This window comes from Pinus tabuliformis, chromosome Q (genome assembly GCF_031772625.1).
Source record: "Pinus tabuliformis cultivar Carrire ecotype Pingquan chromosome Q, CPIR1, whole genome shotgun sequence".
Lineage (NCBI taxonomy): Eukaryota > Viridiplantae > Streptophyta > Pinopsida > Pinales > Pinaceae > Pinus > Pinus tabuliformis.
In genome coordinates, this window is record NC_142296.1 from 1,151,081,810 (window position 1) to 1,151,100,379 (window position 18,570).

The window sequence follows — 18,570 nt, forward strand, 5'->3', positions numbered from 1 at the left end:
GTTTCGATGATTTTCAACCCATATTTTTAACACTCACTGCATCATCCGAGTCCAGTTCATATGTCGACCGTCTAATATCCCTCTCTAATTTCCGTACATAATTGTGAGAGAGGAGATCATCACGATTACTAGGACCACCATGTCTCTAAATAGCTTTCATATGCTTTTGCATTATGCTCTCTACAGAAAATCCTGCATATAGCATCGATGTCATCCTAAAGCTCCTCTGAGATGTAGGGAGCATACATGAACCATGTTCCAATGGCCTTGTCATCAAGCGGTCTATGGCAAGGAGAACCAAACTTATCGACATGCTTTCATTGGTTGTATATGATAAGGGCAACAAATGGCTGAGAATATAAGTGTTTCACAATGAAATGACACAAACAATCTCTCTTTGTATGTGGTCATCCAACACTTTTTCTTTGATAGTTTAATACACTTTCTTCTAGGCCAAAATAGCTCTATTTCTAGTTGCTTTCGAAGCACTAATGAAATCTTTCACACTACCACTCACAAATTTGCATCATAGTTTACCCTAGCCACTTTCTCTTTCCAGAAGGTGTGTTTCAGCTCCAGAACCTGATATTGAAAATGGTGATGGAACCCCTCCTATAACTACTCTCCTGAACAACTCAAAATCTATATCATACGGTTCTACTCTCTTGTTTCCAACACCCACCCTGCGTGTTGCATCAACCTCCTCTTTGCCAGAGTTGAAGCTTCCTAAGACATCCTTACCTACACTATTTCATGTCTTCTCATAATCATCAAATAAGAGAGGGGCTTTGGAAAGAACATCCCAGAATTTATCAGTTTCATGCCCTTCCTCAATAATAACAATTGGATCCTCAGTTCTTTCATATCCTACAACCCGCAAAGTAGCAGCCTTTCCCATCCATTCCATTACAGAATCACAATTTTTTCCAATCCACACATAAATTGCAGATGGTATGTGTACAATAAAAGCACCTTTGGAATCCAAAGCATCTGCACGAGGTTTACTGACTGCATTTGGAACTAAATGTAAAGAATCATATGAAGAATGAGAGGCCATTATATACATCCTTAGCAAAGACCTAGGACTCATCGGAGCTGCATGTACCCTTTTCTAGCACTGTAATACTCGGCAAGCAAAACCCATGTTCGGATTTGTGATACCACAGGCCATTTTAACATACTGAAATGCAACTTCAAAACTTTAACATTTTCTCCACATGAGATATGCAATTACCAAGGAGGTTGAACAGGACACTCCTTGGCAGCAATGCACAAGAACTCTGCCACTTAGTTCTCTGACCTCCTCAAAATAATCAAACACATCATACATAATAATTGTGATGTCTTCATAAGGGCTATCTTGCAACCACAATGTCTTGTACACCAAATCTGACTTAAAATATTCTAGACAAACAAAACCAACACAATTCAATATGTGAGTTATGCCATTCCCACAGAGAACCTCTCTATTTCTGGCAACAGCTTCACTTCCCAGATAGATGTTTTCTGCAACCCTTGAACATTCCTTACTGAAGAAAGCATGTTTGTCCCTCTTCAACTGTGACTTTTTTGGTAGATTATTTCGTTGAACTGATCCTAAGTCAAGTTTAATGCTTGAGCTATTTATTTTCCTGCATTTCTCGTGGCCCCCAGGTGTTGTAGGATTTGGCCATTCTACAAATGTAATCGGATCTTGCTTTAGGCCATTCTTCCAAGCACCTTCTCGTGATTGATAGAGATTGCAATGGTGGAAGGGATGACCTGGCTTTACAATTTTGTTATGATCGAGGTGTTAGTGGAGTCTCTCGCAATATGTTGTCATTCCTCTTGGTTGAATGCGGAGGAGGAGGTTTTAACCTCTCAAAATTAATGGTACCCTCTCTTGGTAAAACAATCTTAGTGGACTACATGGAAGATCTGCAAATTTTTTTACTGACTCCAGGAATTTGGCAACCTCCCTTAGTATCCCCATATGCACCTTCACTAAACATGGCACATTCTTCTATGAAACTAGCACAATGATTTTTTTTTTTTTTTTATCTTGGTTACCGGAGAACATATAGACAATGCTTCTTGATCCTGAATTTTGTTTCTTGTCACAGCTTATCAATTGCACAGACTCTGATGGATTGGAATCATCATAGGAAAATTTTGCAGAATGATCGATATAATAGTCGAGTAAAACCATACTCGATGGACTTAACCAAACTAGGAACACTTTGCATGAGCAAACATATGTTTATTGGATTCGTGTTTGTCTTATATAACCCTAGACATTCAACTCTTATGAAACCATATGATTATCACTTCGCAGTCCCTTTCTTGACATCCAACAAAACAAACCGTAGCCATGAGAAATATGGTTATGCGTGCCTCATATGGATGGGAAAACATGTGTTTATAGGATTCGTGTTTGTCTTCTATAACCCTGAACATTCAATTCTTATGAAACCATACGATTATCACTTCGCAGTCCCTTTCTTGACATCCAACAAAACAGACTGCAGCCATGAGAAATATGGTTATGTGTGCCTCATATGGATGGGCAAACATGTGTTTATAGGATTCGTGTTTGTTAGCACCACTAGAGAAATGCATGAATCTATAAGTCAGTTAAAATTTTTAAAACAAATAACTGTGCAAAGTGCAGACTGATACAGATAAATAGCTTAGCTCATCAGAGGATATTGCATTAATATTTCAATAACAAAAGACTGCATAAAATAGCATCACAGTGGTTATGATTACCGAATTGTAGCAAAACTTACTTTTGAATCTTTAGGGCGGAACTTGTATCTAGTTATTTCTCAATTTGAAATTGGTTTGAAAAATTTTGTAGTGATGTAACATTCATTTTCTTTGTGCCTCTCCATCCAATCATCCAATTTCATTTTTTAAAGACATTTCTAACTGTAAACCAAAGATCTAGTGAAGTTTAGCTACTATAATATCTGTATATATATATATATATATATATATATATATATATATATATATATATATATATATATATATATATATATTTCACGCTGAACCTTGTGTCACTTACCATTGAGGCCAACTAAAGAGAGCATTTGATGTCTACTAGGTTCATCTGTTTTACAAAGGTAAGAAGGTTTACCTCATCAAATAGGAGCTTGTCAAAGTAATGTTTGGACAAAAGGTTATCTAGAATATGGGTGAGATTATTCCAAACATTAAACTATTGTAAATTGATTCCAAACACCAAAATTCCAAAAACAAGAATTGGTAATAAGACTTGCTTTCATATTACTTATGTCTTCTTACTCTAGAAATACATAATTAGTAAATATCCTCCTATTTCTCTTTATCGATCATTCATGTTCTCCTCATTTCTTATTGAACGGTCTCTCAACAATTATAACACAAATGAATTAGTAGCTTTGTATATTGTAGCACACTATCAGGATTAAACATAATCGTAGACAGTTGATATAAGAAGGATTAAAAGAAAAGGAAAATAAATAAATAAATAATGTATGTGAGTTAGCTAAGAGTTGACAAGTCCTAAGTTGGATTACTGAGTCTTTCATATCATATTGATATTTGAACAATTCAAAATGGTGAGGACACGAAGAAATCAAGGTCAAGGAGAGTCATCATAAGGACCTCCTACAAATAACCCATTACCTTTACTAGAGTTGGCTCTCATCTTTCATTCCCTAGAAGCAATTAATGAGACCTTAAAAGGGCGCAAAAAAAATGAAGTGGAAGTGGAGCATCCTCCATTAGGGTTAGGGAATCTCAAGGGATCAAGAAGCTCTGATAGAGGACCTCCAATCGAGGACATTACTAGGGAGCTCCAAAAGATTAATATCCTAGATTTTGCAAGAGGTCATGCCAGCGAACATGCAAAAGCCTAGTTAGAATGAATGAGAAGGTGCTTCGCACTAAGGGATTATAATTCCAATTCAAAAGATAAAATAGTGATATTCCAACTCAGAGATAGTGCTCTAAGTCAGTGGGGTAACTTAGAGCGTCAACTAAACCTCACTTCAGCCACAGTTACTTGGGAGTTATTTGAGGAGAGATTCAGGAAAAAGTACCTACCAGCTTATTATGAAGAATAATAGGTAGGAGCCTTCCATGCCTTGGTACAAGGAAATCGTACGGTAGAAGAATATGAAATTAGATTCATGGAATTGGTCAAGTATGTCTCCTACATGGATAATGACCAACGCCAAGCAGATCATTTTATTTATGGATTGAACCCTAAGATTAGGGAAATGGTGTGGATGTGGAAACCATCCTCGGTTGCAGAAGTTGTGGAACAAGCTCGTTATGTCGAAGAACACTTATACTTCAAGGGTTGAAAGAAAACCATTTTTCCACGCCAGCCAAGGTTTATGGGCAAGACCCCTCACACCTTCCCCAGGGGAGGAGGATTGAGGCCACCACCATATGGAAATAGGGTTGTACCCAGAGCATCAACAGTGGGGATTTCAATGGTTGCTAGTGCAGCTTCACCTGCAGCTTCAAGGGCGCATGCAAATCAAGGTCATACGCGAGGAGAAACAAGTAGGGGCAGGGGTCCCAATGGAAGGAACCCTTTCCAAAGAACTCCACAACATTCAGTTCAAGCTCTATCATGCATCACTTTTTGGGAATGTGGGGGACCTCATTACTAGCATGACTGCCCTAAGTTACAACATGGTAACAACCGTACAAAAGGAAAAACACCAATGGGGGGCGGCAAGTAGCCACCATCAAATATATGCAGTAGTTGATAACCAGCAAGTTGAACACCACTCTGCCATGGTAGAAACCTCAGGTATGATAAACAAAGTAAAAGTTAAAATTTTGTTTGATTTTGGTGTTACAGATAGTTTCATTTCACCAGTTTCATTAGAAAAATGTGGGTTTGGCAGCCTATGATCATGATGACTTTAAGAAAGTTGGGATAGCTTCGGGGATAAAGTAAGCAGTAGGACCTAGTGTTGACCAATGCAAGGTAAACCTTGAGGTGTGTATGACCAAGTTGAAGGCATACATCACAACATTTGGGACGTATGATGTAATTATTGGAATGGACTGGCTAGAAGCTCAACGAGCTTTGGTGGACTGTTTCAAGAAGAAGGTGACTTGTTTAGATGATGAAGGTAGGCCAATTGAGATTTTTGGAATTAAGAGAGGAGTGTCACTATGATTCATATCCATAATGAAGGTAAAACATTGTCGTCGACAAGGTTGTAAGCTATTTTTGGTTGAGGTTGTGAGTGACCAAAAAGGACCCTCCCTAGATCAACACCAAATTTTGTTAGAATTCAAGGATGTTTTTTCTAAGGAATTGCCTGGATTACCTCCTGTAAGGGAGATTGATTTCACAATCGACCTAAAACCTGGTGCAGAACCAATATCTAAGACACCCTATAGGATGACAACTCCAAAAACTTGTGAGTTGCAGATGTAGTTAAAAGAGCTCTTAGACTTGGGATTTATCAGACCTAGTATTTCACCTTGGGGTGCACCAATGATTTTTGTCAAGAATAAGGATGGTTCCATACAGCTATGCATAGATTATAGCGACCTGAATAAAGCCACAATAAATAATACGTACCCAATACCTTGAATAAATGACCTATTTGATCAAATGAAGGGAGCAACAGTTTTCTCAAAGATCGATCTATGATCTGGATACCACCAACTCAGGATTAAGGAATAATACATCTCAAAAACTAAATTTCGAACTTGGTTTGGGCACTAGGAGTTCGTTGTTGTTCCATTTGGTTTGAGCAATGCACCAGAGGTATTCATGAGTCTCATGAATGGTGTGTTTAGGAAGTATTTTGACCAATTGTTCCAAGTCTTTCTAGATGACATTCTTGTGTATTCCAAGAATGAAAAGGAGCATGAGAAGCACCTAAGGGTTGTATTAATTGGCTTAAGGGAAAGTCAATTATATGGAAAATTTTCAAAATGTTCCTTCTTTTAGATGAAGGTTCATTACCTTGGGCACATCATTTCAGGAGAAGGGATTTCAGTTGACCCAGAAAAGGTAAAGGCAATAATGGATTGGCTAGTAGTAAAAAATGCTCATGAGATACGTAGTTTCATGGGGCTAGCAGGGTATTATCACAGGTTTATGGAAGGTTTTTCGAGGATTGCAAAACCCATCACCACATTACAGCTAAAAGGGGTCAGGTATCAATGGGCATATGAATGTGACACTGTATTCATAGAACTAAAGAATTTACTAACTAGTGCATCGATCCTTCGAGTACCGGACATGGAAAAAGACTTCACCATCTGCACTAATTCTTCGAAGAAAGAATTGGGTGCAATATTGATGCAAGAAGGTGAAGTAATAGCTTATGCATCTAGAAAATTGAACAAACACGAAGATTTGTATGCTAACCATGGCTTAGAATTAGCAGCAATGATGTTAGCTTTGAAACTGCGGAGACACTACCTCATTGGGAGAAGATTTGAGTTAAGAACAGATCATCAAATCCTGAAGCATATCTTCACTCAAAGGGATTTGAATGTTGTTGGGTTGTGTTATATCCTTTCCATGACTAGCCCACATAGTTAGCCAGAGGGGTTAGAGGGGTGGTGGAGCACCCCCTTCATTGCGCTGATTTTGTAGCAGGGGGAGGCGTCATAGGGGGTTTGAGGTGTACCCATAACCCCACTTTATGGGGTATGGGGTAGTGCCCCAGAAAAATTTGGTTTTGGACCCTATGTTAGGTTGGGCAGACCCACCTATGGTTTTGTGCATGATTTTCGCACATGTTTTTTGGACGTGATGGTTTTCAGTCCTTGGTATTGGACGCGATGGTTTTCGGTCCATGGTATTGGATGCTTCGACATGTATAAATATGTATTATTACATTGAAAGGAACATAATGAAAAATCAAGCTAGTAGTCTCAGTTTTGGGATCCAGGGGAAAATATCTGTGTATATGGGTTTTATGTGTTCTGCTCTCGTATTATTTATTTTCTGTGTTTTAGAATTCATATGCATCTAATTTCTGTACAAGATTAAAACCTACATTTGGTATCAGAGCAGATTTGGCTTCAAGGGGTCGCCTTTGTTGCTAAGGGGTTTCGCTCGGGCCTATGGTAGACCGTGTTTAGTGGGAGATCTGCGAGATTGATTCTGGTGGTGAAAGAAGATGGTGAGCAGTGGAAATATAGAGATCGAGAAATTTAATGGTCGAATTTTTGAGTTGTGGAAACTCAAGATGAAGGATCTGTTGGTGGATAAAGATCAGTGGATCACGGTAGATCCAAGTACTAAACCAATAGGAGTGTCTGATGAAGAATGGAAGAATTTGGATCGGAAGGCAAAGAGCACAATACGATTGTGTGTCTCAGATTCAGTATTGCTGAATGTATTAGGGGAAGCTACGACGAAGGCTTTGTGGGACAAGTTAGGGACTTTGTACCATTCTAAGTCTCTGGTGAATAAATTTTTCCTGCGAAAAAAGTTGTATAACCTGAGGATGAAATATGCAGACTCGGTGACAGAGCATCTGAATGCATTTAATACTGTGGTAAGTCAGTTAGCATCTATCGATATTAAAATTTTAGATGAAGATAAGTGCATTAGTTTGTTGTGTTCTCTACCAGATTCGTGGGATAGTATGGTTATTGCAATAGGTAGCAATGCAATTGCCTTGCAGTTTGATGAAATAGTCTCATCCTTATTGGCAGAGGAAATGAGACGGAAAAATATGGAGAGCCGAAATGGTGATGCCTTGTCTGTACAAGGACGGTCCCAGAACAAAAATAAAAATAAGTCATCAAGTGGGAGATCTAAATCTAGAGGGAGATCTAAATCTCCAGGAAAACCTATAAAGGTGGTGTGCTGTAAATGCAGAAAGGAAGGGCACTTCAAAAGGGACTTTAAATCTAAAGCTCCTGACAAAGGAAAGGGATCTGATGATGCTCCTTCTGTAGAGGCAAAAACCACCTCGGATGAAGGTGGGGATGTGTACTTGGCTTCTTCAAGTACACATCTAGATCATGAGACATGGTTGATTGACTCAAGTGCATCCTTTCACTTCACTCCTCACAGAGAGTGGTTCTAAAAGTATGAGAAATACGATGGTGGTGATGTATTCTTAGGGGATGATAGGAAGGTTAGAATTTTTGTTTGCAGAAAAGTAAAGTTGAAATTGCAAGGTGGAAGAGTTAGAACACTTCCAGGTGTTCTGCATATTCCTGCATTGACAAGAAATTCTATTTTTGTAAGTAAGCTGGATGATGCAGGTGTAAAAATAGTGTTCGAGAAGGATACCTACAAGATGGTTCGGGAGCACTGGTATTGATGCAGGGAGTTTAGATTGGAACTCTATACAAGCTGCAAGGTAGCATTGTTATTGATGGGTGCAATAGTTCTATGGTTCCTGAAAGTGGAGCAGAAAATCTAGTGGTCTCTGGAGAGAAGACCATGCTGTAGCATCAATGGTTTTGACATACTAGAGAGAAGGACCTTCGAATACTTCATGGTAAAGGTATGGTAGAAGGTATGAGTAATAGCTCTCTGGATTTTTATTTTTCTGAAAATTGTGTATATGGGAAGCAAAATCGGGTGACTTTCCCCTCTGGTAGTAAGAGGGTGAAACAAATATTAGAGCTTGTGCATAGTGATGTGTTTGGACCTATGAAGGTTCCATCACTGGGTAAGTTTGTGTACTATGTATCATTTATAGATGACTTCTCAAGGAATACATGGATATATTTCCTTAAGAAGAAATTTGAAGTGTTTGACAGGTTAAAAGAATTTAAGGATCTGGTGGAAAACCAGATAGAGAAGAAGATAAAGGTACTGAGGATAGATAATGGTGGGGAGTTTTGCACCAAGGAATTTGAAGAATTCTGTCAGAAGTGTGGTATAGTACGATAGAAGACTACTCCATATACACCTTAGCAAAATGGAGCTGCATAAAGAATGAATAAGATGTTGATGGAAAGGGCAAGAAGTATACTGAGTGGTGTCGGGTTAGGACAAGAATTTTGGGCAGAGGCGGTGGATACTGCATGTTACCTGTTCAATAGGTCACCTTCATCAGCATTGGAGGATAAGATTCCACAAGAGGTATAGACTAGCAAGATACCCTCTCTTTCACATCTGAGGGTATTTGGATGTGATGCATATGTACATGTTCCGAAGGAGAAAAGAACCAAGTTGGATAATAAATCTGAAAAGTGCATCTTTATTGGGTATAAGGATGGTTTAAATGGTTATAAGCTTTGGAACCCAGTAACAAGGAAGGTTATGTACAGTCGAGATGTGGTTTTCAGAGAGGTGAAAGATGTTATTAAACATGAATTCCAACCAAAGGACCCTGAGAAGATAGAGTTTGAGCTAAAGGAGGAAGAATCAAACTCTACAGTAGAGGAGGAATCAGAAGATGAAGAGCCACAAACTCCGGTTGTGAGAAGATCAGTTTGAGAAAGAAGGTAGGCAGAAAGGTATAGTCCATCTGCTTTCTTTTCAAATTTTTCTTTGTCTATTACTGATGATGATCCCAGAATTGTGAAGGAAGCAGTGGATTCAGAGGATGGAAAACTCTGGAAAGAGGCCATGGTTGATGAAATGGCATCTTTGCACAAAAATGAGGCTTAGGATATGGTGGAGTTGTCGGCTGGAAGGAAATCCATACGCAGCAAATGGGCGTTCAAAAAGAAGACAAATGCAGAAGGAAAAGTGGAGAAATATAAAGCTCGGTCGGTAGCAAAAGGTTATTCTCAGGTGCCAGGAATTGATTTTGGTGATATTTTTTCTCCTATTGCCAAGGTAACTTCTATTAGATTACTTTTATCTGTTGCCGCTGCTTTTGATTTTGAGGTAGAACAGATGGATGTCAAGATAGGATTTCTTCACAGGGATCTGGAAGAGGAGATCTACATGAAGCAAGCTGAAGGCTTTGTGGTGAAGGGTAAGAAAGAATTGGTATGCAAGTTAAAGAAGTCTCTGTATGGGTTAAAACAATCACCAAGGATGTGGTATCAGAAATTTGATACATTTATACGGGGACTTGGATTCACCAGAAGCAAAGCAGATCACTGTGTGTATTTTACATTAATTGGTGACAGTGTTATTTATCTGGTCTTGTATGTGGATGATATGTTGTTGGTTGGAATGACAAAGAAGTTATCCAAGATTTGAATACCTAATTTTCCTCCAAATTTGACATGAAATATCTTGGTGCTGCAAACTATATTTTGGGCATGGAAATTAAAAGAGATCGGGCAAAGAGGAAGCTCTAGTTGAACCAGAGGAAGTATGTCGAGACAATACTACAAAGGTTTAATATGCAGGATAGTAAACCCGTGAAGGTTACTATTCCTGTAGGTGTGAGGTTATCTGCTGAACAGTGTCCCAAGACACAAGAAGAGGAAGAGGACATGTTCTGTGTTCCATATGCAAGTGTAGTCGATAGCCTGATGTATGCAATGGTCTGTACTAGACTAGACATTGCACATGTAGTGGGATTATTGAGCAGGTTTATGTCAAAACCAAGCAGGGAGCACTGGACAATAGTGAAGTGGGTTTTCAAGTATTTGCGTGGCACTAGTGATTATGGTTTGTGCTACCAAGGAAGACCAGGATTGGATAGAGTGTTGGATATTCATGGCTTTGTTGATGCAGACTGGGCTGGAGATCTGGATCAGAGAAGATCTGCAAGTGGGTATGTGTTTAACCTATTTGGAGATGCAGTCAGTTGGATGAGTAAGAAAAAATCTGTAGTGGCACTATTAACTACAGAGGCAGACTACATGGCAGCCACTCAAGCAAGCAAGGAAGCAGTTTGGTTGCAGAGATTGTGTTCAAGTATGGGGTTAGTACAGGAAGCTATAAAGATAGATTGTGATAGCCAAAGTACAATTTTCTTGGAAAAGAACCCTGCATATCATTCAAATACAAAGCACATTGATGTTCAGTATCACTTTGTGAGGGATATGATAGAAGACAAAAAGATGTTGCTGGTAAAGGTGGACACTTTGAAGAATGTTGCAGATGCATTGATAAAATCTATGAGCTCTGAGAAGTTCTCTTGGTGTAGAGAAACAATGGGCATTTCAAGGCTGGAAAAATGAGTAATCTCTCTTTTGGCCCCCTGTGGAAAGAAAACAACAAGTCGGAGAATGTTGGGTTGTGTTATATTCTTTCCACAACAAGCCCATGTAGTTCAGCAGGGGGGGTGGAGCACCCCCTTTGCTGTGCTAATTGTGTAGTCCGGGGGGGGGGGTTCACAGGGCGTTTGAGGTGTACTCATAACTCCACTTTATGGGGTCCGTGGCAGCACCCTGGAAAATTTTGGTTTTTGACCCAGTGTTAGGTTGGGTGGACCCACCTATGGTTTTGTGCATGATTTTTGCACATGTTTTTTGGACGCAATGGTTTTCAGTCCATGGTATTGGATGCGATGGTTTTTGGTCCATGGTATTGGATGCTTCGGCATGTATAAATATGTATTATTACATTGAAAGGAACATAATGAAAAATCAAGCTGGTAGTCCCGGTTTTGGGATCCAGAGGAAAATCTCTATGTATATGTGTTTTATGTGTTAGGCTCTCGCATTATTTATTTTCTGTGTTTTAGAATTCATATGCAGGTAATTTCTGTACGGGGTTAAAACCTACAAATGATAGACAAAGGCAGTGGAGCGAATTCATGAGTGCGTATGATTTTGAGATCTCATACATCAAGGGAAAGGAGAATCTGGTGGCTGATGCACTAAATAGGAGACCACAAACTTTCTCCCTAGTAGCCTTAAAGGTAAATTTGAGGGAATGTGTGTTGGAGAAATTTTTTGAAGATGGTTGGTATCTAAAGGTTATCTTAGCACTCCAGAGTTGGAAGCAAATAGAACCAAAGTTTGAGGGATATGTCCTTGAACGAGATGGACTATTGAGATTTCAAGGGAGAATGTACATACCTAAAGAAGGGGGTATAAGAAGGACCATCCTAGAAGAGTCACATAGAGCACTCTATTGTGCACATCGTGGAGTGAAGAAGATGTATGTAGACACGAAGAAACTCTTCCTTTGGGTAGGCATGAAGCACGACATAGTACAATTGGTCACCAAATGTCTTAAATGTCAACGCATTAAGGCTGATCATCACCATCCAGCAGGACTCCTAAAACCACATGACATCCCTATGTCTAAATGGGAGATAATTTCCATGGATTTTGTTGTGGGTTTGCCACTCACCTCAAAGAGGCACAATGCTATATTGGTTATAGTTGATAAATTGACCAAAATTTCCCATTTCATTCCAGTAAGAGACACTTACGATGTTACTGATGTGGCACGAGTGTTTATAAGTGAAGTTATTCGACTACACGGGTTACCCACAAAGATCATTTCTGATAGAGACTCTCGATTTACATCTAGGTTTTGGACAAGTTTGCAGTCAGCACTGGGGACTCAGTTGAACCTAAGCGCTGCATATCATCTAGAAACAGATGGGTAGACTGAAAGAGTAAATCAGGTTATGGAAGAAATTCTTAGGATGTACCTCATGGATAATCAGAGTCAGTGGGAAAGGTACTTACCATTGGTAGAGTTTGGCTATAATAATAGTTACTGTAGTTCAATCGGGATGCCTCCTTATCAAGATCTCTATGGAAGGGATTGTAGGACGTCATTGAGTTGGAAAAATTTGGAGGACCAAGTAATAGTTGGGCCAGAATTAGTTCAAGAAATGGAGGAACAGGTAAAGTAGATTCAATAAAGGTGAAAGGAAGCGCAAGATAGATAGAAGAGTTATGCTGATTCACATAAGATTGATCGTAGTTATGAAGTAGGGGATGAAGTTTTTATTTGTATCTGACCCAACAAAAGCACCATTCTGTTTGGGAAGGGGACAAAGTTGTCACCTCAGTTCATAGGACCTTTTAGGATCAAGGAGAATATTGGATCAGTTTCCTATCATCTTGTACTTCCACCCCATTTGCATAAAACTAATGATGTTTTTCATGTATCTTTTTTACGACATTATGTTTCTGATGAATCTCACAAACTGGATTAGAGGGAAATGTAGGCCTCGGACATGGGAACCATAGTGGTTGAACCATTATGCATATTGGACCGTAGAGCTCGGTAGCTCAGACGTTGCATGGTGGACTAGGTTAAGGTCCATTGGGACAAGTATAGCTCAGGATCTACTACCTGGGAGGATGCAGAGACTATACGTTGTGACTACCCCTCACTTTTTGAGCATTTGTGATGCCCATTTTGACTTAGATAGCTACCTATGATGAGGCTCTATTTTACGTTTCCATGTTATTTATTTATGAACGCTATGTAATATTGATTTATTTAGTTGGACATGTGAAACTACTTATATGAATCATTAGATGGATTTGTTATTGATGATGGAAATGTTTGATGTATGGCCTAATGTATGACTTACTTGGTGATGAATTATTTAGTGCATGACTTATCAGAATTATGGTTGTTTCATGTATGGCTCAAATGGATATGATTTATTTAATGCATGACTTAGTGAAATTATGATTTATTTCCAGTATGAATTGCAAGATGGACACGTGGATACTAGACTTAATAACATGGTGTTTAAGCTCACTTATCTATATATCTTGTTGTGATATAAATGCATGGATGAGAGCTAACCCGCAGATTGGAAAGAACTATATGATAGCTAAGATCTAGTCTTCCATTGGGGAAGGTCGAGATATCTCAGGGGGGAAGGTATACTGCACATTGTTCTATTACATTTTGCATCTACTAGATATGCACTCTTATGACATGGGTAAAATGTGAATGACATGTGGCAAGGCTACCCGACTGGATTATTCAATGAGAAGTATCCAACCAGCACTGTAGTGTGGTCCATATTAGGGTGTTGACTATCACTATGAGGAGGGGTGGAGGTATTTCCCACTGAGTAACCTCCAAACCTGGAATCATGGGAGGGCAGTGGTGGAGATGCTCCCCTAGATGTGTGATGACAATTTCCAATTGCTTGTTGGGGAAGTTAGGTCGATATAGTCGACACTTCCGCCATATTAGTTTTATCAATGGTTAGACTGGTATAGCAAATGCCACAGTATATAACACCAGAGGATGGATAGGGTGGGATTGGAAGTAGGTCAGGAAGGATAGGAGGATATAGATTAGTTGGAGACTCTTGATGGAACGCAGTGCCATTGTCTGACTTATACAATTTTACTACTATAACTCTCTCTCTCTATTTTGTTATGCCTTATTTCCAAACTGCGTCGAACTCCTTGTATCTTTTCACTCTAACTTCGGGATGAAGTTTTTTGAAGTAGTGGTGTATGTAATGGCCCACTTAATCTTATCATGCAAATTTCATTAGTGTTTAAATTACCTGGAAATATTGACTTATAATTATCAAGAAATATTGGTAAATACCAACATTAGTGAAACTGTAAATTTATTATTTATATGCATTTTGTTATTTTTCAATTTCCAACTTACCTCCTCAAATTTAAATTTGATAGGATATGGTCTCCTTCCATTTATTCCAATTTAAATATCCATATCCCCAAAATTTCGTCTCATATTTACTTGGGAGAAGACATGGTCCTCTCCAATTAATTACCAAATTATATATTCATATCCCATCCCCAAAATGTCCTCTCAGATTTACTTGGGAGAATATAAGTCAAATGTAAGGATGAGGGGGTGATTATGACATTAATGAGAGGTGGTTGAGGTGGAGAAGAGAGGGGGGCATAAAAGGGGAAGGATGAGGGGAGGAGGGGGGATCATTGGTCTTGCTTTTGGTTTTGGGTTGGTTGTGGTTTTGGAGGATTTTTTTTAGAGTAACGTGGAGAAGGGAGAAGGTAGAGAAGGAGAGTATTGTTTATCTTGGACACACTGCATCTGGTTGGACTTAGGCTCGGAGGGCTAGGGAATCTGTGGAGGTCTCCTGTGATAGGAAATACTTCCTAGTTGGCTAGGAGGTAAATCCAATCTATATTCAAGAGGAGCGTCCCAGCAGGATCAGTAGTTCAATGCCATCTCAACCAGGCTATCACAAAAAGTATTCCTTTATTCATATATTACTCATGTAAGTGATTGAAATGAAATTCTCACTATTTAATTGTAGGAATTAAATTTTAAATGGTAAATTATCATCGAATAGATGTTTAGTTTTAATTAAATTATTTCCCAATTTATTGTATATGAAATTAGAGAATTTAGTTCTGTTAGAGGACCCTAGGATGGAGCGTCACATTAATTTATGTGCTTTGAATACTGTTTGACTGCGCTTGTAATCTTTTAATCAATTTAATACCGATGAAATAATGTTTACTTCTAGGGTTAATAGAAATAATGAAATTCCCTTTTTGAATATGTCGATGTTTTTCAATATGAAGTTGTCATGTGAAGATAAATCCTTGGTATTTTTCTTATCCTTGTTTGTAAAATGGGACCATCTATCTAAAAAAACTTTTTTCATTTTCTTCATTTGGAATTGTACATAAACTTTTATGCTCAAGCAACTTCCATTATACAGCCTTATTTTCTTTTAAATTCATACATACCCACACTTTTTAGTTATTTCTCCATTTGGAATTTAATTTGTTTATGTATTATTCAATACTAGGACTATCATCTTTTCTTGTAAAATATCTAATGCTTGAAAAACTAATAAATATAACTAGGGTTTAAAAGAAACACTTCTTTAGAATGGATCTCCTTTACATAGTTAGAGTTTGAGCTAAAAAACGTAAAATGATTAAAAATTGTATTTCAATTCTCGTATTTGCTATTATGACCCAAAGTATGAAATGCCATTTTTTTTCTTCCTTTGGATATCATGTCATTGGTTTGGATGAGAGGTATGCTCTCTATAAAGAGATATCCATTTTATGAAATTCATGGTTGTCACTAGAAAAAACCATAAAAAATTGTGTATGTTAAATTTTCGATAATTTTGTTTCCTAAACATCATTTTGATTTTTTATTTTTTTTAAAATTGGTTATTTTTTTAAGATAAAATAAGTCCTTGGATTAGATTATCTTAATTCTACATGGAAAATTTCAAAAGCTGACTTCAATGTTGTCATCTATTTTTTGTCTAAAAATGATCACAAGAAAAGGAAAAACTCATCGATTTCATACCTAAGGAAGAGATGATATACCATTTGTAGTAAAACTTGAAAGATGTAAGAGAGGATCCACCATAAAAAATTTCAATATAAACTCTTAAACACAAAATATATCCAAGTGATTCACCATAACCAACATAAGAATATAAAGAGAAGAAACCTAATATGGGATAAAACCAATAAGCACTCGTTAGGAAAGGTATCGATTTACAATGCATGCTTGGTACAAAGCAAGACAATATGAAACACCTCCAATACAATGAGTTTAAAGAAATTCTTATGCAAATTCTTCTGGTATATGGCAAATCTACCTTATTATTATATTACTTCTTTTTCATTACATATAGGGTCAATTCGATTATTATGGCAACTTTACATTTATTATTCCATTGGGTACCTCCCTAAGTACTCAATATTATTTTTCTTGAGTACATTAGGTACTAACATAGCAATTTTATACGTATAACATGCAATAACCATATGTGTTCTTTGTATATGTGAATATAGTAACACTTGCTATTATTTTCCATGTTATGGTAAACAAATGTAACATAGACTATTTCAAAAATATGTATATCTATATTTGTGTTAGATCATAGTGAGATTCAATGGCGAATGCACGAAACTTCTACATATAAATTATGTATGTCAAATTCCACTTGTAACTATAATACATTATGAGATATAAGTTCCACTTATAATTAACAAATTCAATTTTTTATTTTGTTTTTATATATTATTCTTAAATAAAATTGAATAATAATCTCTTTTAAGAACAAAAATAATGTTTTCAAAACTTCCATAAATTATAGATATATTTTATGTGATCTATTAATATTTCCAATATCAAAATATGATATCATACATTTGATATTCTTATTTTACAAAATATTTTTCCCATACATTTATGCTTTATTTTTGAATTATTGTTTTAATATTTTAATGAAATGCTAATGAGTATTAATAATTAAAAAAAAAAAAATTAAAAGAATATATTATTATTATTATTATTTAATTTTTATTAAGTATGTAATTTATAATGTTTTTGATAATTCATAGTAATTTAAATATTAAAATTGATTGACGGAAGGCGGATTGCGAGGGAAACGTGAAAAAGTAGGGTTTGTAGCAGGGTATCAGTGTTGGGCACCATGGAGTGGTAGGAGGGGGTGAGTTCCACTCCCTCCTAAAGTCATGCAGTCTCAAACTGCTTCAAGAAGCCAATGGAAGCTGAAACCGGGAGTATAGATAGAGAAAAACAAGAAAACAGTATATCACAAGGACAGGCAGAAAATAAGGAGGAAGTCAGAAGAGAGAAGTGAAAAAGAGGAGGCAGTCAGAAAGCTAACCACAAGAATCTAATAGGACTATGTAAACCTAGGTCAACCATCACACCCTGAGTGGTGTTAAGTGATCCAGCACTACAGGTGCATAGGGATCACATGGCGACTTATGCAGTAATATGCAAATTTATGGGGATATGGCCAACGGAGAACACTTTGCATGCATGGATAAAGAACAATTGGAAACCTAAGGGAGAAATAAATCTACACCTTGGATCCAAGGGTTTCTTCACAGTAATGTTCACAGACTTAGAGGATAAAGACAGAGTGTTCAAAGGAGGACCATACTTCTATGCTGTTGTAGGCCTCTGTTGGAAATAATACTGAGAGGGGGGGTGAATCAGTATTATCAGATCAATCAAACTTTTTCAATGCTCAGAAGCATATACGCTACTTCAGTTAAGTGAACCAGCGTGTACACGCTACTGTGACTAAATAAAACAGCGTATAAGAAGAAAACTCATAATTTAGTTAGCTTATTCTTCAGTTAAGTTCATCAGGACATTATTCACCACATTAACAGTAAACAGGTGCAGTATAACAGAACAGATCAAAAGCCACACACATGAACACCAAGATATAAGGTGGAAACCCAATGTGGGTGAAAACCACCTGCTGCAAGTTGTCTCTATCTTTCTTTAATATGAAACTTCAGTTTACAATCTTTTGTACTGGTGCAGCCTTATACCAGTACGCAGGCTACAACCTGCAGAAGGCTACAACCTTCTCTCGTTCTCCAAACTTCCTTGGAAGGGAGCTCCAACCCCCTTTGCTCTTGTACTAGCCAAGATACTAGTACGTAGGTGCTGACCTACAATCTTCTTTCCTTCAGGTACCACCTTTCATACATTTTCAGACTGGATATTCCTGAAGCACAACATTACAATCTGAAGGCCACAATTCATTCACCTTTCACAACAGATCATTGAAGCATAAAACAACCAAACTTTGAATCACTAAACCACTGAACCCTGTCAATCACCAGTTACCAGAACACAGAGCAGACTACAGAACTCTGCAATAACAGTCAGACCCAACTGTAAACCCAAAATCAAGCTTCAAAAGATATACGCTACTTCAATGAGAAAAACCCGCGTATACACGCGCTTTTACCGAAGCCAACCTGCGTACAGATCTAAAA

At 37.6% G+C, this 18,570-nt stretch overlaps 1 pseudogene; it reads right to left on the minus strand.

Moving 5' to 3' along the window:
- Positions 1 to 538: 538 nt before the first annotated feature.
- Positions 539 to 18,570, minus strand: part of LOC149223700 (protein-tyrosine-phosphatase MKP1-like) — a 41,269-nt pseudogene continuing 23,237 nt past the window's right edge.